Source organism: Mus caroli, chromosome 4 (assembly GCF_900094665.2).
Source record: "Mus caroli chromosome 4, CAROLI_EIJ_v1.1, whole genome shotgun sequence".
Classification (NCBI taxonomy): Eukaryota; Metazoa; Chordata; class Mammalia; order Rodentia; family Muridae; genus Mus; species Mus caroli.
The window spans coordinates 70652956-70680933 of record NC_034573.1 but is presented as its reverse complement, the minus strand read 5'-3'; the positions used below and the strand labels follow the sequence as shown (position 1 = coordinate 70680933).

General features: G+C 36.0%; 1 protein-coding gene across 40 annotated transcripts in view; it reads left to right on the top strand.

The window, feature by feature from the left end:
* The window catches only part of Ptprd (protein tyrosine phosphatase receptor type D), a 2211569-nt gene that overhangs the window by 534866 nt on the left and 1648725 nt on the right, over positions 1-27978 (top strand). For all 40 annotated transcript variants that reach the window (XM_029475790.1, XM_029475789.1, XM_029475786.1 and 37 more), the window contains exon 3: positions 24163-24231. The gene's annotated coding sequence lies outside the window, so the exon portion shown is untranslated. The remainder of the gene's footprint in view (positions 1-24162; positions 24232-27978) is intronic.

Genomic DNA, 27978 nt, shown 5'->3' with positions numbered 1-27978 from the left:
CACTTTGGTCTTCATTCTTCTTGAGTTTCATGTGCTTAGCAGATTGTATTATATATCTTGGGTATCCTAAGTTTTGGGCTAATATCTACTTATCAGTGAGTACATATTGTGTGAGTTCCTTTGTGATAGTGTTACCTTTTTCTTAATGCAAAAGGAAATTTTATAGCCATGGTTGGATATTATATACCTGATGCAAAGATGTGAGTATAGTTTTCCTTCTGTATCTTTACATTCCATGAAAGGAGATGGGGAGAAAAGCAAGATCTGTTGTCAGTATGCTGATAGTAGAAAACTCATACCCAGAACTTTCAAGTACTTTAAAGCCTTTTGTGAACTTATAAAACATAAGGTAAATTAAATCTAATTTGCATGCGATTTGTCATGTATTTAGAGGTTGGTGGCAATTAAGAATTGCAATTTGCTTTTAACACTGTACTTCTCTTTTATGTACATTAAAAACATACTACACTTCTAGGAATCTATGAGACTACAATGTTGCACTCTAGTGGACAAAATGAAAACTTAAGGTTGTGCATCATATTTCTGTAAGATTTTCAGAATGTTATACATACAATTTGACCTACATTTAATGTAAATAGAAGCTTAGTGATGCTACTTTGCAGTGAGGAGAGGATTATTTGTTAATTTCAGGTATTATATTGCCCCATTATAAATGGGAAAATACCATACAGCAGTTGTGCATTTCAAAAATAGGCCTCTACTTCCTGCATTCAGTTCTTTATTTCTCTTTCCTTTTCTTTTACATTATCTCTTAAGCAATATTTCTGCAATTTCTCATCTTACATAACCATAACACTTGAACTTGAACACTGAGAATATAATTGATGTGATACTATGATCAATTTAAAGGTGTTACAGAGTACTTTTTTTTCTGTGGCATAGAAGCTATTTAACAACAAACTTACAGCCCTACCTCTTCATGGTCTGAAATATTGGATGTCTGGAAAATGGCATATCAGAAACATCTCACATAGAAGTTCACAAATGTTTTAATTGTTGAATACTCAAAGCATGAGGAATAAAAATCATGTGCAATACAGGTATCATATTTTGGTACTTTCTTTTTCTGAATGGGAGTGATATTCTGAAACTAAGGTGTTTGCTTTTGTATTTCTTAATTTCACAGTAGTATTTGGACTTTCCTAAACCAATTTTAATATAACAAATACTCATAAAAATACACAGAACTTTAGAATGTTTAATCATGACAATTTGTCCTCATTTCTGTTGTTATACTGATGAAAAAAATAAAAGTAAATAACACACAAAGGCTTTACAAACTATTCAAATATTAGCACTTGATTTTTCTACCAGATAATGTAATATTCCATGAATAAAGCCTATTTTTCCTGAATCTTTGTTATAAACCAAGTGAGCCTTCCAAGAAATAATCCACTCCCTTAAGTGGCTTAGGGCTTCACATCTTATGATACAGTGCTGCAATCAAATTTTTTCTTGTGTGAGGGCATATCCCCAATAGATGCCCACAATTTTAACTCTAGACTTTCAAGAGTCCATGCAGTCATAGGCCTCTGAAATTTTTCTAAGATTGGTAGAAGTTTTTCAGAGGTTCTCCAGCATGGACATCCAGAGAAACAGCACACTGCTGAATATGAGCATGTGTAAAGGCTTTTTAATCTCACCATCTATTCAGCTCTAGTTTACTTTTGAGACTCAATAAGTACTTGGATTCTTATAATTGGATTTATTGTTTGGGGTCAGTGAATCTTGTAAGCAAAACTAGGCTGAAATATTCATTTCCAATCATTTTCTTTGATCAACTAACAAGGAATTTTCTTGAATTTAACTGAGTATATAAGTATCTACTAAAGGCAACTGAATCTGGTTTTCAATGTATTATCTTGTACTCTAACTTCATTCAGACATAGTACCAATGGATTTTAGGGAGAAAGGTATATGTTGTTCAATGGAAGTACTTTAATTTCAAGCCACATAAATAAACAAAACTGATCTAGAACCAAAATGAACTGGACCATGGAATAGCTACAGACTGAACATTTGGGTTCAGAAGCGATACCTAGTAGCTACAGGCACTGAAGTTCATCAAGAATGTTGGTACTGGAAACTGTGGACTTCTCAAAAGCTCCACCTGGCAAATACCCTAAGAATCCTAGGCTTTAGAAATGTTTCAGTTTCCTCTCAGAGATTGGGACCACATTGCGTTAAGCACCATCTATGTACTCTACTCAGAACAGTAAAGTTGACAGCAGGCGCTATACTGAAGAAATTGATGGTAATCTTTGGAAATGTGATTAAAAAAACAAACAAACAAACAACCAAAAAACCTAAGATGTCTTCAGAAGTAAAACGATGCTGAGTACTCTAAATTGTAAATGCTCATTAGCTTTCTGCTTCCTATTTCTCAGCATTATAGGTATATCAATGTATTTAATTTTTAAAAATAGCCACTTTCAACTAAATGCGCATATGCTCTGTAGTACCCCAAACTAATTTTGGAAAATAAGTTTATTTTCAATGTCACAGTCATGGGAGACTAAAATAGTTATTAAAATCTTGAATCATTCTACTAATTTTTGTTGTTTTATTTATAATATGCAATTCATAAAGAATATTTGAATGTTTAAGAAACAACTCACATCAGAGCTAGCTTTAAATAGCATCTCTCAGTTCAAAGTTCTGAAATATTTCAGGGCTTTGGGCTGTATGCATCTGAACATCCATTTTGTATAAAATGAAATCCAGAGGACTACTAAATAAGTAAGTTAAGATTAGAACTGTATCCCTTGGAAATGACATGTTGACATTAGGACCCCTACTGCCTCAGAATTTGGCCTTATTGAGAAATGATGTTTTATTTTAGAGTTAATTAATTTAAAATAAGATAATGAAATAAGTGTGTATTCTAATCAAAGTATGAGTAGTTTTCTTTTTTAAAAGAACAAAAAATGAGGAGACAGGGTGAGATGGGGAAGAAGTATGGTATGTGGAGAACTCAGAGGGTGGATGGTGGGGGTGGGTAATGGAATATGTAGTGTAAATAATAAATTAAAAATAAAATAAAACTTTTTTAAAAAAAGCATATGTTGGGTGCAGCAAAAATCAAAGTGTCATTTTAAGCAGAAAATAAATGATTATGTTTCTTTAAAAAAATAAAAACAGAAAAAACAAGAAATGTTGGTGTGAAGTAAACAAGAACAGAAGTGTGGTAGGGTGAAAAGACAAACATTGGAAGGAAAACAACAGTGAAGAATACAGAATACCATTGTCAGCCTCTAACAAGCCTTGTATGTGTGTTGGTTGTTGAGGGTTGAAAAAGATTAATGGAGGGTTATCCACTTGACATGGTCATGCTCTTGAATTTCTATTTCTCTTGTCCACAACTATGAGATATTAAAAATTTTATGGTTTTGAGCCTGTGGCTATTCAACCTTAAACAAATATGTAAGTGGTGTCTAAACACTGAAACTAGAGACCTGTTGCCATTTCTCTGCCCCTTTTGGTATACCACTAATCAACTCCTAGGCTTCCCATATGTAGTCATAAGTTAATCTCAAAACCAGTCCCTCTTCACCTCAGTAAGAAAAAAAAAAAAAAAAAAGTGGGGCGGGGGTGTTGTTTGGTTTTGTTTTGCTTTTTTTTTTTTTCTTGTACGGGTGGTATAGCAAGAACATCCATTTATTGACCAAGCATATGATGATTTTGTACCATTAACATTTACCTTTGGAATTAAGTGATACCTGGTATAAGCCTCAGTCACTGAGACACTACTGGTAAATGTGGAGGATGTGAAGAGATCGATAATAATATGTTAAGTTTATTATAACATCTGGAGTTTAGTCAACATCTAGAATTAAGTGTGTTGTGGAGGGAGTAGGCTGTACCTGAGAAGCTTAGTTTATTTCAGGAAGAAAGAGTCATGAAAATAAAAGATGCACTCCATCCCTTCCTTTCTAATATATAAACACTAGAACATGGACACATTATTATTAAATGTGTTTTACACTATGGAAGATCTTCCACAAGCATTTACATATAGTAGAAATATCTAGGCAGTCTGAGGTCTCTTTAAAAGCTCTCAGTATGGTCTCTAAATAAATCTTGCTTCGAACTAGTCCTCCACCTTGAGCTCCAAGGTCCCTTAGCAGGTGTCAAACTTTCTATTAAGGCAGATCTAATAGATTAGTTCCCAAACTTCAGATTGTATATGTTTCTTTCTAAGGCAAAAGAATAAAGGCAATGCAGTCCTAAATATTCATTAAGAATATCCCTCCATTGCTGTCCTTTAGGAGTGGGTTTACTTAGAGATCCATGCTTATCTAATGTCTGAGCTATACTACATTATAACCATCCTTGTCTGACCTCCTACAGTTCCTCATCCCATTCCTCCTCCCTCATCTACAAGAGGTTCCCCCCTCCAAATCCTCCACCCCACCCCACCTCACCCCACCCTACCAGGCCTCCCCACTCCCCGGGGCATCAAGTCTTCCAAAGGTGAAGCCCCTGTTTTTTAAGAGACTCTGAGACACTGCTGAGTGAATTCAATAATAAATCACATGATCCTAAATAATCTGTTTGCATAAGAGCTTAACTAATTGCCTGTATATGTTTCATACACAGATAAGATGTGACTAATTAAATCCCATTTGGAGGCATTCAGTAGAGAAGGACACTTTGGCGTCAATATTCTGTACTTCTGGACTTCTCTGAATGACTATGACACTTCGAAAGACACAAGTATTTCTGGATGTGAACACACTTTAAAGATAGTTAATACCTTTTGTTCCTTCAATTCTGTTCAGAATCTGCATTGATTTCATAATGCATCTAGTTGTTCAAATTGTGTTTAAAAACTACTGATTAATATGTTTATAAATATTAAAACACCAGGAAATACTAACAGAAAGGATTGGTTTATAATCTTTTAAAAATAAAATGAAAAGATTAAGAATAAGAAGTTTTGGGTCATTGAGCTCTCTCCAGAATCTGATGAAAGAGATTTTCTTACAAAGCAGCTTCATTTCCTCTAATATTTCTGTGCCTAAACTTTTCAGCTAGTCAGATTCTCTAATAAGATATCTACATTTAGTCAATAATAATTCAATAAGAACTTATCCATGTTAATGTGAACTACACATAAACAAGCATACATAGGTTGGTTCTATTATATTATTGTGTACATCGGGCATATGTAATAATAAAAAGACTTTGGAGTGAGTTAGTCAGTTGAGCCAAATCTATGAAACTGGTATTCTCTCCATGCCCATAATCTGGAAAATGAATGAGAGTAATGGCCATAGGAACACATTTCTTACATTTCTTGTTTACATTTGTGACTTGATAGGTCTTTCACTTAAAATCAGTTAATTCAAGTCACTAAGTCTCACACTTCTCATCCACATGCCAAAGTAAAATAGCATCAACTTCATTAAAGCATGCATGGGAAGACAAGCTTAGAGGAAAGCTTTGGAAAAACTAAGACATTAGCAAGTATATAATTAATAATTAATATGTGCACATCTGTAAATGTCAACTTTAGTCCATCAGTAGAAGCATTTTAATGTAGCTAGAGTGAAAGAATGCTTCAACAGACCAGAGAAAGAGGCAAATAGCCCAGAACATGATGCTGGAACCATGGATTCTCTGGCTTAAAAACTAAACATCTGTCTTGCACTGGGAGTGAAGACTCCAATATCATCCAGGCATGATTTAGGTTCTGGAAATGATACACTCCTTACTGTACCTCATCTGGCAGTAAACAAAAGCCCAAACCTCTCTTCTATTCTTGTATTGATATTAATGCCATCATGCTAACATAATCCTCATGATTTCCTCTAAATATCATCACTTTTATAATTCTACCATAAATAACGATGCATGTTATGGATCCAGAGTGTGGAATCCAAGGACTGCACCATTTTCTAGAAACCATGCGTTTTTTTGTCATTTCTCTCTGTGTGTGTGTGTGTGTGTGTGTGTGTGTGTGTGTGTGTGTGTGTGTGACTTGTGACTCATGGGCTTTACACACATAGCACAATTAAATAAATTATATAAATTATTTAGAAACAAAGTACATTCTTCATGGTACTTGCTGAATATCTCATGTGTCATCTAGTATATCACAAATGCTAAAGGTATACTTCCTAGATGAAGTGCTATGTGGACAGAAGGAGAGGGGGAATGAAGAGGGAGCATAGGTAGTTCAGTTAGTAGTCTTTAAAGGAAGGGAGAATTGGGGTGGAAAGTAGGAGTTGGTGGTATTCCATCAGGAAGAGCAGACTTTGGGAGAGAAACATCTGTTCTTGGGCCTGGATCTTTTTAACTTAGTCTTGGTACCTATATATTTAGAAGTAGGTAATAACTACCTTGTCTTGAAGACTAAATCATATAATTTATAAAAGATGCCTAATTTCATACCTGGAATATAATCAATTCTCCATGGATGTCAGCAGCAGCTTTTTTTTCCATACCCTGGCCTGATTTTACCTTTAAATGCAGAATTTCAGTGTTTTTTAAGTTACAGTGGAACAGATGATTTGAAGGTGGAGAATGACATAGTTCCAACTCCTCACACACATCTCCCTCCTGCGCTGCTGCTTTGTGGAGCTCACCACTGAGCAGATGCCTTTTTTTAACCTTGCTGTTTGAATGAGCTCATCTTTTGAGAAAGTTTCCTTCTTACATTCCTCCACCATACTGCCAGTCTCCATCCCAAGAGGATCACAGACTGCAGTGCAATCCCATCTGACTGTGATTGGGCTGTGTACCTCACACTAATTAGTAATATAAAATGTCGGTCGTCATAGTACATCATTCTAATATATGAGTTTTGATAATTATGATATATTTGTGCTTCTTATGAGTTTTAAAACCTGTTTAAAAAATACCTAAGTTAATAAGAATGCGCTAGGGAGGTCAAAATGTTTACTGAGGAAACATCCAAACACTGGAGGCTCACATGAGGAAGTTCCCTTTGACACATGAAAAGGATGTTTCATGTACCAATGATGTTTTGGTGGGAAAATAAATTATACTATGACTAACAACTGTAGAGGATGTATTACTGGCTGTAAGCGATCTCACATAGGGAAAGGCTGGGTTCTCGTTATCAGTTTTAATACTTTCAAGGAAGTAATAGAGAACAATCATTGCCAAATTATATCCAAGCATCACTCAACAAAACACACTTCTGTGGAATTCCTCTCTTGTTCTTCCCTATCATAGCAAATGAACTCATCGCTTAAAAATAACAATGATTTCATTCCATGCTTATAGAAAGTAGTGTGTGAGGTACACAGAACACAGTGGCATCTGAGTTTTTTCTGTGTTATGTGGGTGTTAAATCTGCTGTGAGAACATAGCAACTTTTTAAAAATTATTATGCCTAAGATACACGTGTCTTGGCAAATAGCAGTATATACTTCACATGGACTTAGGAAGCTTTAATAATTATGGAAAAGAAGCATTACATGAACATTTCTTTTACACGGAGTTTAAATACAAAATTAGTATTTGACTTTCTGTGATTTTCTAATTAAGGCTTATATAAAGTATCTTTCTTCCATATTTCATTATTTGTGGAGCACCAAAGCTTTACCTTTGCTAATATGGAAGCTTTAATATCATTAAAATGAAAGGCACAATAAAATCTGTCAAGAATATACAGTAAGAGGCTTCTTTGCTATTAATTTATTTTGTTTTGTATTTTGTTTTGTTTTCTTACATCACCATCCTATTATTTCCTTATTTAGAACATTATTTACTAGAACATTTGCTTCTTGCTTGGTTTACTATATGAAGACACTTAGATTTTATAGTATGATGGCATCGTGTTTTTTTTTTTTTTCTTCAGATCATATGGATCTTTAATGTTCCCAAACTCTCCAATGGTCTCAGATGTGGCATTATTTGCTTCTCTTCCAACCTTTACCCTCCTTCAGAGGCACCAGCTCTTCTCAAACTTTCTCTTGGCCTTTGCAACAGATACATTTCTTAAGATATAATGGGTCAATTCCTTGCGGTTGTAGTATATTAAAAAAAGCAAATAGGCACATAAATGTGTTGTCATGGGGGCTACGATCTAACTGTGTTAGTGCCAAAAGAAAGGATTGCCTTTGAGAAAAGTCATGCACAAGCAGACGAAGCGTGACTAACTGCTTCACTCCAGAGGGATCGTTAAGTGTAAATATTGTGCCACTTTAAGTAAATACACAGGCTTGCTGTAAAAAGCCCCCGCCCTAAAGTATGAAGTTGTTGCTAGAGTGTTTACAAGTAGCAATACTCGACATGCACACACACACACACATGCACACACACACACACACACACACACACACCAGAGGGGAGAGAGAGGGGGAGGGATAAAGAGACTTTATATAAAATCTACCCTACATGATGTAGGTCCTCCCCACCTTATTAATAGTATCTTGGGGATCTCTCTAGAACTACAGACTTACTGTGAAAACACAGAGTGGCCCTGGAACACTGTAAAGTTGCTAGTTCTTGACTTTAAAACGTTTTCCTTATAAAAATGTTAGCATTGACCCTGAAGTTTCTGCAGCATTACGTCATCTGGCATATTACAAAAGGGAAGAGCCCTACTAAAAGTGGAAAGCAGAGCAGATGCGAAGCATGCGCTGAGCTCTCATGTAGGGCAGCAACTTTGCTTTTGTCATTCCTCTTCCCCCAGGGAAGCAGTCTTCTTTTAATCCAGTTCAGACTGTTCTAAGGCAGCAACTATTTCTGAAAGTGTTGAACATGCAGAGCCAAACTTTCTAAGTATGGTGTACAGGAGGCAGGAAAAACATGATGTATTCTTAAAACCCAGGAAAAAGGAGGAGGCCATACTAAGTGATTGCAAAGAGGCCTCCCAGGCCTCTGTTCCATGGTGCTCCCCACACACCTGGGGGAGTAGTGTGATGTGACTCTGTGCTTGCAAATGACATCACCACTTTCTCTACTGATCTTTACTTTTCTTATGTCTACCATGCTCCTTTTATATGCTCTTCAAACTTGTTCTCAGACTTGTTCTTGCATATGCTGTTCAGGGTCAGAGCTCACAGCTGCCCTTTAAACTCATGGAACATCTTCTCTGTGATCACTCAAAAGTATCCTAGCTGATCATCTCTCAATCAAATTGCTGGTTCTTTTGTTGTTCTTTATTTATATTGATTCCCATTAAAAATCAGGTTGAAGAGGTTTCCTTTAATGTAATCTGTTGGCCTTTAAGTGAAAGAAACTCTTGGAAACAGAACTTACTTGCAGGAGATGTGACAATTAATGTAGGCTCTTTTGCCCCTAAGGACAAAGATCTGAGGTATAAGAGAGTTGCATACATGAACTGAAGATTTTCAGAAACTCCTTCCTTGCCAATATAAATTTTGATGGTCTAATTCCTGCCCTCCTATTGAAAACTTGTCATATGCTTTCAGTGATATTTAATGGTGAGGATTAAGGAAGCTGATGCATATCAGTTGGGAACCAAGCAATACCAGACTTGGCCTATGAAATTAAAATGGAAACAAAGCAGAATCAATGAAGAGACAAGCAGGAATAAAGCTGGACCAAGTGCATTTTGCCTAAAGAGAAGGCTGGACCCACAGGTCAAGGTGGCATGAGGAGATAGCCCAAACATCTGTATATCCAATGTTGCTAACTAGCAAGGAGCAGAACACTGACTCGACCTGTCAGAGACTGGAGGATCAAGAGTTCTTTATGGCTAGGAGCATGAAGAGTCTAAGAGCATAAGAAGAAAGACCAGAAATTCAAAATAAATAGCTCAAAGAACAAGAGGGCTGAGGCTAAAAGGAACGTAAAACAAAGGTCAAAAGGCAAAACACAGCAACTTAGTAGAAAATAGAGTAGAAAAAAAAATATGTGTCAATGGTCTCCCTCACAGGGAAGCTTTTATGTTCTTTGTAGCAAAGAATAGAAGGCTAGATTTAAGTGTAGAGATAATACCCAGCTTGCAGGCAGCTAATGCTTCACTTGGAAACTGGGAACTCTACTGGGCTGTGATAGGAACCATCAGAAATGAAGATAGGTTGGCAGTTCTGCTGAGAAGGCATGCAGTAATTAGGATATGGGGTAGTGGTAAAGAGATAACATTTCTGTGCTAGACTTTGCAACTGTTTTAGTCCATTTGACCTTGCTTTTAATAATTAGGATCTCAGGAGGAATCTGGTGAAGGTGGTAGGCTGTGGTTAAGTAAAGTGAACAGAATTGCCTGTGGGCACTCAGATGTTATATCTGGTTCTCAGAATCAAATAAACAGGTTAATGATGTGGGAATGTAACTAAGTTTCCCAATGTAATCCTCTGTACTTACAGCACAGTGACTTTCACAGGGGTGTCCCTCCATTTTGTTCTTGTCTGCAGACACTGTAATTGCCTCCTTAGCTATCCACCCTCAATTTTTAGTTTATAGTCAACAAATACTCAGCCTTTATTTCTGCTAGTTCATAAGGAACCTTTTTTTTTAATAAGCAGAACAAAGGGTATTTAAGTAGTAACATATCTAGGAACAATAGTATTCCATGGCACTTAAAATTAAATTATAAATTTTGTTATCTGTCTATATTATAGTTTAGATATCTACAGTTGTTGCTAGGAGATGTTAAAAGAAAAGGCCATATGATAGGTGAAGTGGGATCTTAAGATTTCCATGTTTTCTAGGATATGCATTTGAAATAAAGAAGACTTAACTTGCCTTCAGCATAAGCATTACCCAGAATAACATCATCTTCTTGATGGTCTTCCTAATTGAGCAGGGAGTACTGGCTGCTCCCTAAATGCAATCGCCACCCTATCATTTCTGATAAATGGTGCATATTTGATTACATTTATTTTTCTCTAACACAATTGAAAATAAGTAAGAGGCACACTATTAAACATATTTCTGAGAGAAAAAAAAAAACAAAAAAAAAGCATTCTGAGGAATTTCTGCTTCACACTTACAGGTCTCCATTTTAATCTTCAGATTCATGCAATTAATAAAGTCATTTTAAAATAATCAGAAACTTTGCATATTTTCCAAATCCTAAAATTTTTGGATGCTGTAGCTGTAACAACATTTTCTTATGTTCCTTGCTGAAATCTAACAAACTTGACTACCGTAATCATTTAAATTGCAAGCGGACATGCAGCATATGCCTACATGTCCAGGACTGGGGAGGAACTAGAGACAGAAGGAATCAAACTTTGGTGAAAAAAAAAGGTGATTTTTAAGGTCACCCTGAGCTAGATAGAGAGACTAAAAACTAACAAAAAGAAGTCTAAAATATTAAAATATAATTTCATTTTAATAGAAAACTTAAAAACAAAACTTTTAATGCAAAAAACTGAGAATCTATTACAGTAAATAAAAGTATAAACATCATAAATACAGGCTTTAGCATCTGGCTTATTAGTACCAAGGGTAAGCTTGTTATCTAAGGATTAGCAAACAATCTAGCTACTAAGGACTTTTGTGTAACATTCACAATTTAGGTTATTTTGTAACAAAATATCATGTTGTGGTCAGGATCTATTCACTAGTACTGAAATGCTGTTTTCTTGTACTTAGAAAAAGGTACAATCGGCAGAGTCACATTTCCTCAATCTCACTTAGCCAACCTCATAAGACAGAAACATAAACAAAATATATAATGCACTTGTAATTCTTAACCCAATAAATGAAGTAAGTTTCTTTTAGAAATAATGCACAGTGCATAAGCATTTCTTGAACAACAGCACAGACTAGTGGCCGCTGGTTTGCAGCAACTGTTGGAGATCTTCTGTGCTGTCTAAGGTATCTAGAAATTATATTAAATAATTCACATATTTAAGTGGTAATTATGGCAATCTCATACCATTAATACGTTTAATAGTAATTAACTAAGCCACTTATCAATTGTATTTGCCCATTTTCCAAGCTTCTAAGAAGTCATTTTAAAAATTATTAGTGAAAAAATGCTTCAGTAGAGAACTGAAGGATGTCCTGAGATGGGCATCCTGTGCATCTGTACTGTTGCTTTTAACATTATGCTGATTCTAATCCCCAGCAAGCACTTATTTTCTCTGTTAGTTAGCACACAGAAAAGCTGAGATAATACTATGACTATATTTTGTGAATGCCAGCTTACTTTTCTAAGACTATGTATATAAATTCACTTTATGACTATCCACTAATATTTAAATGTTAGATGTCTTATTCTTTTTTTTTTTGAGTGAGCACAACTGTTTAATCTTCTCTTCTTAAAATTATTATTCAATTTTTTTCAGTCCAGTCATTATCCTTGTCTACCCTCTTACTGTTTCTCATTCCATACCTCCACCTCTGTCTCTAACAGGATGTTCCTCCCCCCACCACCACCACCAAACCTCCCCAACCCCTGGGACTTGTGTCTTTCTAGGATCAGGTGCATCTTCCCTCACAGACAGTCCTCTACTGTATATGGTTTGGGAGCCTCATATCAGCTAGTATATACTGTCTGGTTGGTGCCTCCGTGTCTGAGAGCTCTCAGGGCTACAGGTTAGTTGAGACTGCTGGTCTTCCTATGGAGACACCCTCCTCCTCAGTTTCTTCCAGCTTTCCGCTATTTCAACCACAGGGGTCAAAAGTTTCTGTCCATTGGTTGGCTGTAGGTATGTATCTGCATCTGACTTTTTTCAGCTACTTGTTGGGCCTCTCAGAGGGCAGCCAATGGTAGGATCCTGTTTGTAACCACACAATAACATCAGTAATATTGCCAGGCTTTGGTGCCTCCCATTGTGATGGATCCCAGTTTGGGCCACTCATCGGACTTCCTTTCCCTCAAGCTCTTCTCCATTTTTGTCCCTGTTCTTTTAGACAGGAACAATCTGGGTAAGAGTTTTTAAGTGTATGATGGCAATACCATCCCTCAACTTGATGCCATATCTTTCTACCGGTGGCAGATTCTATCTCAGTTCTCTTTCCCCAGTGTAGGGCATTTCAACCAAGGTCCCTTCCTTCGAGTACTGAGAGTCTTTCACCTCTCAGGTCTCTTTCTACATTGTATAGGGTCCCCCACCTCCTACCTCTGGTGGTTGCCTGTTTCCATTCTTTCTGCTGCCCTCAAGGCTTTAGTACTGTCTCCCTCCGCAACACCTGATCATGTTCCTATTTTCCCCTTCCTGTCCCCTCTCCTACCCAGGTCCCTCCCTCTGCCCCCTGTCATTGTTTTCTTTTCCCTCCCAAGTGGCATTAAGGTATCCTCAGTTAGGCTCTAGAGTCAATATAAACAATTTAAGCAGTAATTTCTTTAATTATTTAGTTTGAGGAAATTTTCATAATATGATTTATATATTCTAATTTTTATTATTTATTTATATATAAATATTCCATTATTTATGTATCCTTCTTATTACTCAAACATTAAATATCATGGTATGAAGACTTTCTTAGATTATTTTTTTTTGTTCTAACACACACAATTCTGCTCTGTTAGGGCTGTCTTAATGGTCAAAAGGTATACTTCTACTAACTTTCCCTTCATTGCTGGGGCTAACTATCTCACTTTCATCTTAAGTGTTCTCTGAAGAGACATCAGTGTTTGTGAAAGAAAAAAAGAAAAAGAAAAGGATCAGATACTTTGTTTCTGTTTCACAAATTATGAAATATAACAAGTAATCAAAACAGAAAATATAATGGAAATCACCACTGCCCTTTCTTGTGATCAAAATGCAGCTATGTTTTGCCAGTGCATGCATGTGGATCCGACCAGAATGAAGAAAGATGGTTCTTCAGTGGCGTCTCCAATCTGACTTAAGATTCCTCCCGAAGGCACCCATTCCATCGTATCTGGTCTCCTTATCACTTGTGGCTATCCAAGATAAAGCACATCATCACAGTTTTCTTGTGTGATAACTTAAGACATTATGAATCGCATATCTCATGTCTTAGAAAATTACTTTCAATTATGCAGTAACACTTTGAAAACAGAATCATTGTGTGTGGGTTCCTCATACTGATTTTACTTGGAAGTTGCTGGTTGTGTGAAGTAACTTGGAACCTAAGTCCATCAGAGAACTAGGATCAAAATGTCTATTCTTCTGGGTATGCGGAATCAGGTAGGTGTACATCAACATAGGAATGAAAAACAACAAATGTTAGTACATGTGTAAGTGGAATTGTACTCAGCTGAACTTTTAGTCTAAACATGTATAAAAGACCAGAAAAAAAAAGTATAGTTGTTTGTTGAATGGTTGGCTTGGGGAGCTTTGCCCCATCCATCCATCCATCCATCCATCCATCCATCAATCCAAATGCATATATCTGCTTCTCTACATGTTTGCGTGTAGAGTATATGTATGTATATATATATATATATATATATATATATGTGTGTGTGTGTGTGTGTGTGTGTGTGTGTGTGTGTGTGTGTGTGTGTGTGTGTGTGTGTGTGTATGTATGTATGTAACCATGCATGAATACTTGTTGAATTGATTGTGACAGGTGGCTGGGCCTGGCCAGAGTGTGTGTGTATGAATATTTCAATATGTATATATGTCTGCGCATATTTGCGTGTATGTGGAATCTTAATGCTTCTCCTTTCCTTGCTCTCTGGTTCATGAAGAGTTAACCAGCTTGTCCAGAACAGCTTCTGGCTTATTCACCAAAAAAGAAAAGGAGTACCAGTATTAACACTTTTCTCTTAGTTCCCTGCTGCTAAACAGTATGCATTAATTACCAGATATTAACATTTATTTAAGCACAGTAATAAAGAGTTAATATTTTAGTGCTTAATGAAGCAACAGAACAGTAAGAAAGAGTTAAATTTCCCTAGCTCTTATTTAAGCAAAAAGAGTTAAATAAAGCACAGAGATTTATTATATTTAATAAAGCACAGAGTTAAAGAGAAAAGAAGCTACTGTTTTTAACTATAGAATAAGAAAGACAGTTTTTAGAATGTTTTAAATGGTATCAGCAAGCACACAGTATAGTGAGAGAGATAGAAGGTCATCGACCATCAGTATTTAAAGCAAATTTCAACATTATGTCCCAGTTCAAGCCCATTCCAGTCTGGGCAAGATCCCAGCAGTTTTGTTTCAAAGTTTGAAGTATATTTTAATACAATCATTTTTGCTCACATTGCATTATTCTTGTCTGTTAATGTAGAGGGAGTTATGTTTTTCCTTTTGTATTTGAGAGACTATGTATAATTTCACTGTTTCTCTCTTCCCTTTCCTCCCTCCAAACCCTCCGTACATCCTTTGTTGCTCTCTTTCTAGTTCATTGATTCTTTATTCATTGCTTTTATACAATATTTTCCCAGAAAACTATTTTCCCTTCCTCAATTGCTCCCAAACTCCCATTTACCTATTTTTTTGAGAGGAAAGATATAAAGTGGGGCTCCAAAACAATCTTGAATAATGTCCATATGAAGTAAAGTCATGATGTCTTAAAAACTTAATTTGTGTTTGCTATAACATGTCACTGAGCTTTTACAAATCTGGATAAGAATGTAGCATCACATTATATTGTGTAAGGTTGTATGCATGGAGGTAGCTTGCTCTTTTCTGTTTCTGAGTTTAGCACACCTACAGAGAAGTTTGTGCACATTCAGATTCTGTGCAAGACACACACTCAGGCTTCCTGCTGTTCCATTTTCTCTCATCTGGGAATCTCTATTTTCTCTATTTGATTGTTCACAAATAGCATCTTCTCCCATTAAGTTCCTTCATGAGTATTAACATACTAGTGGTCCTGCTAATATTTCTGACAACTACATATTGCCTGAGCCTATGGTAATATCAACGTCAGTGCAAAGTTATATATATATATATATATATATATATATATATATATATATATATATATATATCCATGATTGAGCAGGAGGGCATCCTGTGTTGCCAGGAAATGGTCTGGACAAATCTGCTTCTCTCTCTGCTGTTCTATAAAAAAGCATTCTTTAACAAATCTGGCAATCTAAGATGCTTGAATAGATAGCATTTAATAGGTTAATCAACCTTGTAGATCTACCTTTGTCTCTTCATGCTGATCCCTCAGAAATGTGTGGTAGTGGGACTGGCTTGAATTACATCAGTAAAATGACCCGGTGCCAGGTGCACAGGTGAAAAGGGGGTTAAATTTGCACTTATCTTTTATGTGCCCACAGGGCCTTATTTGCTGGTGTTTGAATCTCTGGGAAAAGCACTAGGAAGTCTAAGCATTTTGCTGCCTCTGCTCTAACGATCCCGTGAGGGTATTGCCCTGTGTCTTCCCATTATTCATTGTCACTCCGATTCTAAGCAGCAATGCTTTCGAGGTACTTGTACAATCCTGCAGACTCGGCTTTACTTTAGCTCACAAGATGTTCAGGGGGCGGGGAGGTGGCTGTCATTGGGAATGTGCTTCTAAAGCAGATATGATCTTACCATGAACAGATGAGCTTATCCAGTATATCTGGGAGACTCAGAGAAGGTAGCTGCTAATGAGTTACCATTTAGATTTAAGTTACAGAAAGTTTAAGAAAACTTCTTGTTATCCAAGGTGACAACACACTATTTATAATGTTCAATCATTTCATTCATATCCTCTAGCAAAAAAATGCTTTCAGAAAAATAAAAATACTATAAAAATATACTAGTCACACCCAGATTGCTGATGGAATTTAATTTATGATTCTTGGTTACATTAAAATTTTAACAAACAATAATGCTAAGACCTAATTTTTTTCACGCTTCAATTTTAGACTGTAGTAAATACAGGACTTGAAATGTTGTTCTAAATATAATGTGCTTGTCTTAGCAGATATCTTACTTTAGGTCCATAAGCAGCTTATTGACCTCTGGAGAAAACTATTTTTCTGGAGCTTATTGACCTCTGGAGAAATAAGATTTAGAGACTGGTTCTTTTCCTCTGAGTTTTCTAGCTCCAATAATTTCACATTTCTATTCATTTTATATTTAGCACATTCAAAATTAATACTGAAAACTCTTCAACTGTAGTCTTTCATATAGTTTCAGTCTCTTTAGATATAATCATAATTATTCTCAGTTTTTTAAGGGTAAGAGAAAATAAGTATCATTTGCAATAGCTGTTTCTAAATGTTATGTACTTCCCATACTCATGCAATATGTTTCTATGAGTTGTTTAAATTTATTATTCTCCAAAGAGAATGGATGTATTGTGGAAAGATGTATGCATTTTTTTACATTCTTAATTTTCAGAAAGGTAACGAAGGTACAAACCTTTCTGTTCCAAAGCTATGACTGCACAACTCCACCTTCCTGAAAACCAAATTTACTGTAGCATGGGTGAGACTTCAGTAAATTTGGTTTGCAGGAAGGTGGAGTTGTGCAGAAATAGCTGTGGAACAGATTATCTAATTTTCCAACAGCTCCTTTTGCACTTTGTTTGAAACTGAGATGGAAGATTCCATTTCAATTTGATTAAACACATTTAACACTGAGGGCTCTCAAAGATCAATTACATTTTTCACTTAATACTTTCATATAGGATTATTTTTCTCATTTTTGCCTCTTATCATTAAAAGAAACTTCCCTTGCATTACAAGAAAATACTTAAGCCATTTTACTCTTTGACTAATTTACAAAAAATATAATTTGTGCATGCATAAACACGTTAAAATCACTTATGTACACAGTTGATGACAGTCTACAATAAGAAGGCATGGAAGATATTTATCCATTTACCATCCCTCTTAGAAAGTAGTTTTCCAAAGACTTGAAATAATTATTCTAAAATTCCACCTGCTTATCTTTGTAATCTTTTTAGATATCTGAACGGTAGTTTATTGACCTATTGAGAAAACCCTTTTCAATTTAAAAAAGACCCAAAATTCTGTCTCCAAACAAATTTGTACCCTCTGGCATCAGAAACACTTTCTGTTGGCTCTCCATACTGGACAGTCAGTAAATAAAGAGGGTCACCGATGTTTATTTTGGAACAAACAAGGCTGAGTGACCAGGGACCGAATGCTATACTCTACTTATGGTAATGAGTTTGCAGGGATTTGTTAATGTCTATGTGTATAGTAAAAATTATTAGTAAGATATTAGAACAATACCTGCTCTATTGTTGTATATAAACTGTTTGTTTAGTATTGGAAGGGTTGCCTGTTGAATTGAGGTTACATCCTCAAAATATAATATCTAATCTCAACATATTCCTAGTCCATGATCCTCAACATGCAACAATGTGGAACACTTTGGGATTTCCTGGTTATTAGTGCTAGAATTTGTAGCTAACAATTGAACAAAAAAAGGTTCACTCAGCCGAGCATGGTGGCTCATGCCTTTAATCCCAGCAGGTGGGAGGCAGAGGCAGGCTGACTTCTGAGCTGGAGGCCAGCCTGGTCTACAAAGTGAGTGCCAGCTCAGCAAGGCTACATGGAGAAACCCTGTCTCAAAAAACCAAAAATAAAATAAAAAATAAAAAGGTTCATCTCATTTCTTCCTCCACATTGAGTTTGTCCTGATAGTGGTTTACCTAATAATGGTGAAGTAGATACCTTCATGTACTTATTCTATTTCATTTTATCATATATTCCAATTTGTTTAATTCCTTTAGTGTTTATTTTATAGGTAGGATTTGTGATTTAAGAGCTGACCACTGTGACTTGGAGTTTTTTTTAAGATGGGGTATTTAATTTTATTTCAAATTTTCATTAAAGATATTTTCGATACTAAAGTTAAAATGCAATTCTATATGTTCTCATAAGACAGGTAAAAGGGTTGCCAATAGAGATTAAATTGTTGTAAACATTACTCAAATTCTATGACAAACTTTGTTGACGTAATCATCCCTAAATTGTAAAGTGAATGTACAAGTTTTCCATCTTGCAATGTCTTTGAGCAGTTAGTAGAATCCTGGTAGTGCTAAAACATGCTCAGGGTGCATGTTTCCTGCGGCTGCATAGCACCTAAATGTTCTGCCCATTTCATGATGGGTTATCACACTCCTATGATAGGTGGTAAATCTGAGCTCAGTAAGTTAATGGCCCTAAGAATGTTTGTCCAAACTTACTGGGGAAAACGTCAAAGAGTTAACACTCTAGTTACCATTTAGCTGTCAACAAGCTACTACTTTAAAGTCAAAGATGTTAAGGAGAAAACCTTTCCAAGGAGGCCCTAGAAAATAGATGTCACTAATCCACACTTACTGTCAACCTTCACTTGCCCTGGTTCTCAGCAAAAGAATTAGGAAAATAGCATCCTTCTTTGAAATATATATTTACCACATGTATTTGGGAGACTGTGAGAAGCCATGATACACTGTCATATTTGTGTTCAATTCCTCTCAGGGGCAGGTTGGATGTAACCTAAAGATGATGCAGTGAAGCCTAATTCAAGTTATGATTTAAACTGCTACACATGTCTCCTGTCTTTGTAACACACATTATAACATATAATTCTTGAATACAGGTCAAATGTAATAGTAAAATATAACCTTCTCTGGGCAGTAAATTAGGAAATTGTTCACAAAGAAGTCAAGTTGTCAGAGTTAGGCAATTTATAATGGAAGAAATGAGTTTGTTAGTAGTCTGGAATTGACAATTTGTGGAATAGAGTCTGGGAAAGGCTTGAGGTGACCGGATTCTGGTTAGAAAGTATTTATGACACTAATATGGCTTCAACCTCCCCAGATACTGGGCAAAGGAGAGGGAAGAAAAAAATTCTGCAGAGAAACCTGAGCAGAAGAAACACTTGTGATGGATGAGTAAAGGGGAGATGATACAATATGATTATGAGAAAGTACTATAAGAGTGCAGCCCGACCAGTGAACTATGAAATGCATGACCTTACACTCACAACGACCTTCATGCATAACTTTTTATTGTAGTTTCTATTAGATAATACACATTTAATATATGTTCATAAAATTTACAAGCTAAAAGACGTTCAGGAGGACTGCTGTTTGTTTGTCTTTTTACTTCTCCCTGAAACTGTGCTCCTAACAATCATCAGACATTCTCTTTACACAATTTATTCTGCAATGTTTTGTTTACAACAGAAAACGACTCTTTTTTTTTTCATTTTTCCTACATTTTGTTTTCTTTATCACTTTCATGTTACTGTTGCTTTACTACTTTTTTATTTCTGAATATTTTATTAGGGCAAAACAATATTTATGGGATGACTCATCTCAAGTAGGTCTACTTTAATTTTTAACATGCACTCTAAAAATTGATATCCTCTGTAACCTACTATGTATAGCTTCACAGTCATACAATATAAAATAAAGGAAAAAATCTGGCAATAAGGCTACAGAAGAGTGATTATTTGTAAGAAATACAAAATCTCACATCCCTGCTGGGCAATGGTGGTGCAAGCCTTTAATCCCAGCACTTGGGAGGCAGAAGTATGAGTATTTCTGAGTTTGAGGTCAGCCTGGTCTACAGAGTGAATTTCAGTACAGCCAGGACTATACAGAGAAACCCTGTCAAAACAACAACAACAACAAAAAAAAAACCCCTCACATTGGTCAGTGAGAAAACTTGGATCTACAAGACCTCCATAATTCAACTCTCCCATAGACACATCTTCTCTTATCTTCCCACCAACCCTTAATGTTAGCTTCCTTTGTAGAGAGAGGGTTCATCAAGACTCTGGGCATGCAGGCTAAACTAACAGGAGAGGTTTCCCTGTCATGTGAAGAACGAACCAGTAAAGAAACTCTTTTTTGTTTGTTTGTTTTGTTTTGTTTTTCATTTTTTATTAGATATTTTCTTTATTTACATTTCAAATGCTATCCCAAAAGTTCTCTATACCCTCCCCCTGCCCTGCTTCCCTACCCACCACTCTCACTTCCTGGCCTGTACTGGGGCATATAAACTTTGCAAGACCTAGGGGCCTCTCTTCCCAATGATGGCTGACTAGGCCATCTTCTGCTACATAGGAAGCTAGAGACACAAACTCTGGGGGTACTGGTTAGTTCATATTGTTGTTCCACTTATAGGGTTGCAGACCCCTTCAGCTCCTTGGGTACTTTCTCTAGCTCCTCCATTAGGGGCCCTGTGTTCCATCCAATAGCTGACTGTGAGTATCTACTTCTGTGTTTGCCAGGCACTGGCATAGCCTCACAAGAGACAGCTATATCAGGGTCTTTTCAGCAAAATCTTGCTGGCATACTCAATAGTGTCTGGGTTAACTCCAACTATTGGCTAAACTAATCCTGCCATAAAATGTTAAAGGGGAAGGTAGCTCCATCACACTTGGTGGTACATCCTCTACTCAGTTGGAAGGCCTTTGCCAATCAATCAGGATCTGTACAAGAATAACCTGGTACTCGAATTTGAGTTAACTGAAGTTTCTTGCACATGGACAGAGTGCAGAGGGCACAGGAAACAGACACTGAGAGCATCCATGTGCTGCTTTTGCAAGCACCTTTCATTCCATCTCCTACAACTACTCTGGAAGAACAAAGCTTTAGGCATTATTTCCTTATAAACAGTGACATTCAGCAAGAGTCATATCATTCTTCAGGGTTGGCTTATTCATCACACTAGAAACACTAATGGTAAAATCACAGAATAAATCTCTCTCTTTCTGTTATAAAGTATTCTGACAAACAGGAAAATAGGGAAGAAAAGGGTTCATTTCAATGTGTAGGTTACAGTCAGAACTCAGGCAGGAATTTAAGCAGTGCTCACAGGCTCATAATTAGCTAGCTTTCTTAATGAGCCAGAGTCACCTGCATCAGGCATGCTGCTACCCTAAGTGGGCTATACCCACCCATTTCAGTTAGCAATCAAGACAATTTCCCAGAGACATTCTCACAGGTCAATCTCAACTTTGTCATTCACCAACAGAGATTCACTTCTCAGGGGACTAGCCCACAAGGGATAAAATTAAGTTTATAATCTTTATTCTCTTAGTATTTTTCTTCCAGATAACTAGCCTATAAAAGAATGAAGAATTGTTTTCTGAATCTGTAAGAAATAGATCAGAAGGTCTTACAAAAAACAGTGAGGTTAAGAGAAATAGTATTTCTCTACACACTTTCTTGCTTTTGTGTTTATGATAGTTTGGCATCAATTAATGTTAAAAATAAAAAAATAAACAAAAATTGTCAGAAAGTGAGAAGAATATTACAAACAAACATAAACACAAACAAACAAAGAAACAAAAACACACAGGAAAGAGAGTCTGTGAGCAAAGAAAACCATAAAATCTTCTTAAAATCAGTGGTGTACCATTGTTTAGTATCTCACTTGCTTGAGAGACATTTTTGTTATCCTATAAAAAGCAAAGGTTCTTTCAGATTCCTGTAGCTTAAAGTGATGGCTACAAATCTGAACCATGTTTGTTTTCCAATAATCTGAAAATTGTTACCTCTGGAAAGAAAAGGTTAGGATAACTCATCATAGATTTACCTATGTCTACCATTAAATAGTTAAAGGGCAGGATTAGTGGAACATGAATTGCATAACACACACACACACACACACAAAACTAATCTCAAGACTTACTGAACTCAACTATCAAGGGTCATGTTGTATCCATATGCTTCTGGTGTTCAAAATAAAAATGGAAATCCACAGATTTGAGTTATTAGGCATGTTAAATATTTATTAAAGTAAAATCTGGAATGTAAATTATAATATGTATTCTCTCTCTCTCTCTCTCTCTCTCACACACACACACACACACACACACATACATGCACACATTGAAACAGGTGCTTGCCAAATGTCCCAGGCTAGCCTGGAAATCAACTCTGAATTTCAATTTGATATCAAACTCATAAAGCTACCCTGCCTCAGTCTCCCAACAGGTGATAATTTGGGCATGCAATGCTAATCCTAAGCTTCAAATTCTAATATATTATTAAAGTTATTTGATGTAACTTTCAGTTCATGATATAACTATGATATAACAGTTCAATGATATAACTATTGAAAGGGTATAATTCGCAATACAATCCCACCTGCAGAACATGGATTTACAAATTCTATACTCATTTATAAGAAATTAATGATTCAACCCTGGTCTCCTCTAAAGCACAATGGAATAAAAGTGCAAAACTGGTAAGCATGCCTTTCTCTGGTCCCTTGACACTTAGCATTTCCTTCACTATGCAACTTTTAGACATGAATGGAATTATATTGCACCTAGAATTGGAATCAGACTACATGTCTCTTAACCCTATCTCATATTTATTCATATAATTCATATAATATATATTAATTATAAGCAAGCTAGTGATTGACAGATCCATGAAGTCTAGACCCACTAGGCCACACTTGAGCTTTAGTGAGAGTAAATGTGTAAAAATTTCACAGAGAGAATCTTCAAGATGATAGAAATTAAAGAGGTTTAGGCGTCCATGGTGAGGGGGTCACATGTGGTCAATCATGGTCAAGACTGAACTTCATACTCAGAAATTAGTAGAAATTGGCAAAGTATTTTTGTATTCAAATACAAATGTTCTCCCTGTTCATTGCTTGGCTACCATTGATCTGACTACCTACAGCCCAGACTTTTAACTTCTGCCATTAAATGCGGAGTGCTTTTTGAGCTGATGAATTGTAGATAATATTTCTTTACTATTTTATAAATGTTCAGCTACTGATTTGCAGGTCTTTTATTTAGGTATATGGGAGGAGTATTTATACACATTTTGACCATGGTTGTGATCTCAATGTTTTATATTGTTAAATTAAATATAGTAAATTTTGCAATCATATGGCTGTGATTTGAGTATGAAAGAGTTCGACTGGTAATCATCACAGTTTGATAGACAGATGTTTCATATTTCAGTGAGAAAGCTTCTGGATACTCAAATATTAGAGAAAAGTCTGCTGTCTTTGCTTTCCACTGAAATTCAGAAAAATCAAAAACAGATTTTCAAATCTTATGCATAAAATCCATAGCATGTTTTAATAAATGGCATTATCTTTCATGGAAAGAAAGTGGTTTTATAGTCACTCAAGAAATTATTGTCCTGTACTATGGCGGTATAGAACGGAGAAATATCTGAAAACTTTGAATAATCTTTCACTATTATGGGCTATACTATCTTACATTAAATAAGTAAAAGAGAGTCATCTTTTGATTGTGATCTATTAACAATAATTTATCAATTTCATTGGTCTGTAAATGCTCCTAGGCTTCCTCAGTGATTTACTCACTTAGATGTGCCACACATAGTCCTCAAATGTGTGAATTAAAATTTTCCCATTTTCTTCCCCAGGGGAACCTTGAGGAGTCGCACACTTTCCATCCCCAGTCACTGCTCCCCTTCGGGGGAGGATCCTACTTGGTAAGTCTTATACATTTTTCTTTGTGAACTTGGTTTTGTGAAATCTGTGTGCCTATGTAGAAAAGAAATAAAGCTGCCAAGATCATTCACTAATTACAGCATTATTTTAAAGAGGGGGAATAATAGCTCTGCTGCTCTTTTCAATTATTCTAATAATAAAAGCTTTTTGAAAACTGCAGTTGCAAAATTCAAATTATATGCTAGAATAGATAAAATGATTTTCTGATTCTAGAAATATCTAGACTTGTGTTATCATTGCTGAACACTTTTCTTTAAATAATTTGTTCACAATAGGCTAGATTATAAGCAACTGTGGAAGAAGCATTCTTCAAGAGAGCTAAAGCTACAATCACATTCACATTCTTCTCCAGGTGTTATGAGTATAGAGTTCGGGACACTATAGATTAAATTATCTAAACAGGAGATCAAAGCATCTTTTTAATCTTCCCACTTCAGTCTCTGAATGCAGGGATCCAAGGAATACACTACCCAGCCTTTCTTTATTCACTAGAAACCTTTTTTTTAAAAGGTCACTTAATTTTTATTACATGTATATGTGTGTATAAGTATAGGTACATACATATGTAAGTGTAGTTACCCTTGAAATCTCAGAGTGGGCATCTCTTCTCTAAGAGCTCGACTTACAGGCAGTTGTGCACCACCTACCAAGAATGCTAGGAACTCTACTGGTGTCTTTGCAAGCTGCATGCTCTCTCAAACACTTAGCTACCTCTACTACCCTAATCACTAGAAACTTGGAAGAGGTACGCACTCCTTTATAATTATAAATACTAAGCTTGAGGATGAGATATTGGCCTGGGAATTTGAAATCCTTGGTTGAATTTGAAATCCTTGTTCGAAAGGTATAGAAATGCAAGCATTTTATCCTCAGCATTCACACAAACATTGGATATTCTTGGTGAGCCTGCCTAAAATTCAGGCTTCAGAAGGTAAAGAAAGATGTGTAATATCCAGACCAAGGTGGTCTGTAAGAATAGGCCTATGGACAAGCTGCAATTGAGAGACCTCACCTCAACAACAAGGTGAAAGGTTGATTGGGAATAATTCCTGACCCACCTCAGGCCTCATTTACATGTATATCCTCTCATATTTACAAACTCATACGTGTGCACTCACCCACACATAAAACATGTACACACAAATATAAACACTATACATGCAAACATCTTTTAAAAAATTAAATGGAATTGACACTGTGTGGCACATGTTGTGGGGGGAAGTGTATTTTTACAATTATATATTGTAAGGAAATGTCTGTTCTGGATGAACATTTGAAAAGCCTTAAAGCAGCACCTGGTAAACATATCTTAATAAATCACTTTGGGGAAGTTGGGGGAATAGGAGCATTCCAGAATGGCTATTCCAGAAAATTAAATAGCCAAATGATTGAGAAAGAAGCCTGATATCAAAGGGACTATCTCCAAAGTATTTCTTTAGGTCAATTTGTAGATCCACACTACTCTTGCTCTGTGGTAAGATCCCTTAGTGAGATTGGCTCCGTGCTGTTGTTGCTTTGTTGTTTTGTTCCTTCCTTCCTTTCTTCTTTCCTTTCATTCTTATTTCTTTATTTTTAGCAGGTATTACTCTGTAATGAAAAGTTATTCATATGAGATGAGAGTAGTGAGAATTCCTTTGAACAATGTCTCTGCAAACATGAAACTGGAGTACATCTGACTTGCTTCTCATGGGGCACCAGATAGCATTCTCTAGACATTGTTATGGGTTCCATATTCTTACCACCTATGGCAGGAGCTCATATTTGATGAATCAGACCCCTTCTTAAGTCTAAAAGAAGCAGTTTGGATATTAAATGATATATTCAGGCACTCCAGATTTTCTAAACACCAGTAACCTGTAATATTACTGAATACACATCCTACTTATCTAAAATTTCTTCTCATTCGGGACTAAATACTGCTAATACAATTTAAAATCTATTTAAAATTTTGTTACCAAGAAATGAATTTTCCATCTTTCATACCTTCAGAAATCTAATACTTCTCTGAAATGAAAATCTATTTTCTCCATATTATTGATTTATAAAACTTAAAATAAAATTATCCTAGGACAACTTTTGGAGTTCTAAATTCTCATATTTCCCAATCTTGTGCACACACGGATGAAGCATCATCTAAAACTCCTATATATCAGGAGTAAATTTCTCTCTTACAAGTTGGAACACATGTTGTCTAACACATTTTAAAAATATGTTTTCTCTTCTATAGTGATAGAAATTGTCTATGACCTTCATCTAGGCAGACTAACAGATTCATTAATTTTACTACTTCATTTTCCATTCACCCTTTGCTCTTCAGTATTGTCGGTAGTGAAACACTTAACAATGTTATTTGAGCATCTATTATTAACCACATGCATAAATTCTATGTAACAGCAAGTTAGTTTATCACCCTTCTAGAACATAATGGAGATTTAAGCAGCATTGTGCAGGGTTTCTGATGAAGCAATCAACCTCAAACCAAATAGCACAACCATAACAATCACTTATGGGGCTAAAGAGATGTCTCAGCTCTTAAGATCACTTGCTGTATATCCGGAGGACTTAAGTCTCCAGATGGGGGTAATAGAAACATAACACAAATTGTCTCCAAGAAAAAAACAAGTACACTTAACCTCTGAACCATCTCTCTGTCCCTAGTCGGGGTTTTCTTAGTATGTGGAAAACCATGGGTGGCCTCTGTTTTTTTTTTCCTCTCATATGCCACTAATACAGTTAACTCCTTATTTCCCTTGACTTTTTCCAGTCAAAGATATCTCTCCCAGGAGTTGGCATTTGCTTTGGTCTTCTCTTAGGTATCTGCCCTCATCACTTAATAGATTCCCTGATAAACTCATCTAGTCTTATTGTGGGAGTGATTCACAGCTCAGAACATGCGAATTAATATATCCGTGTTCATGAGATCTCAGCAGGTTTATTTCTCTCAATGATCACTTCTTAACTTGGAATACATTAAAATTTAACTCACATTTTCCCTCCAGGAAAACTCTTATCCTTCCCATTCCTATGAATTTATGGGGCTATTTCCCCAGGAAGAAAGCTTTCAATTCCTTCAAATTTTCTTGTCCTTTTCAATTTTCTCAGTAACAATGATGAGGATAAGGAAACTCCTCCCAAGCAGGAAACTGTCTTATGGTTTCCTTATGATGACATAAAACACTATAATGAAGAAAAACTTGAGCAGAAGAGTATCATTTCATACTGTACTCCCAAACCTCAGTCCATACTCAAAGGAAGCCAAGGCAGGATTTCAAGTCAAGAACCTGGAGACAGGATTAAAGCAGAAGCCAGGGAGCACATTGCCTTCTGGCTATTTCTCAATATTTTGTTTAGCCTGCTTTCTTATCTATCCAAATACCAGTATTCTAGGAGTAATATCTCCTGGGTTGAGCTGGGACCTTTCACATCAATCGTTCATCAAGAAAATGCCTTAGAGGAGGTGGTGTTTTCTTAATGAAGGTTTCTACTTCCAAGATGCCTGAGCTTTTACCACATTTACTAAACACTAAGCAGGAAAGAGATCATGATAGCATATTTCTTCATTAACTCTGGTTCATTTTTATTGTACGTTTCAATAGCTTTAATAAATTTATTTAAGTGTTTCTTTTTTTTCATTCTTTTTTTTTATTTTTATTACATATTTTCCTCAATTACATTTCCAATGCTATCCCAAAAGTCCCCCATAGCGCCCCCCACTTCCCTACCCACCC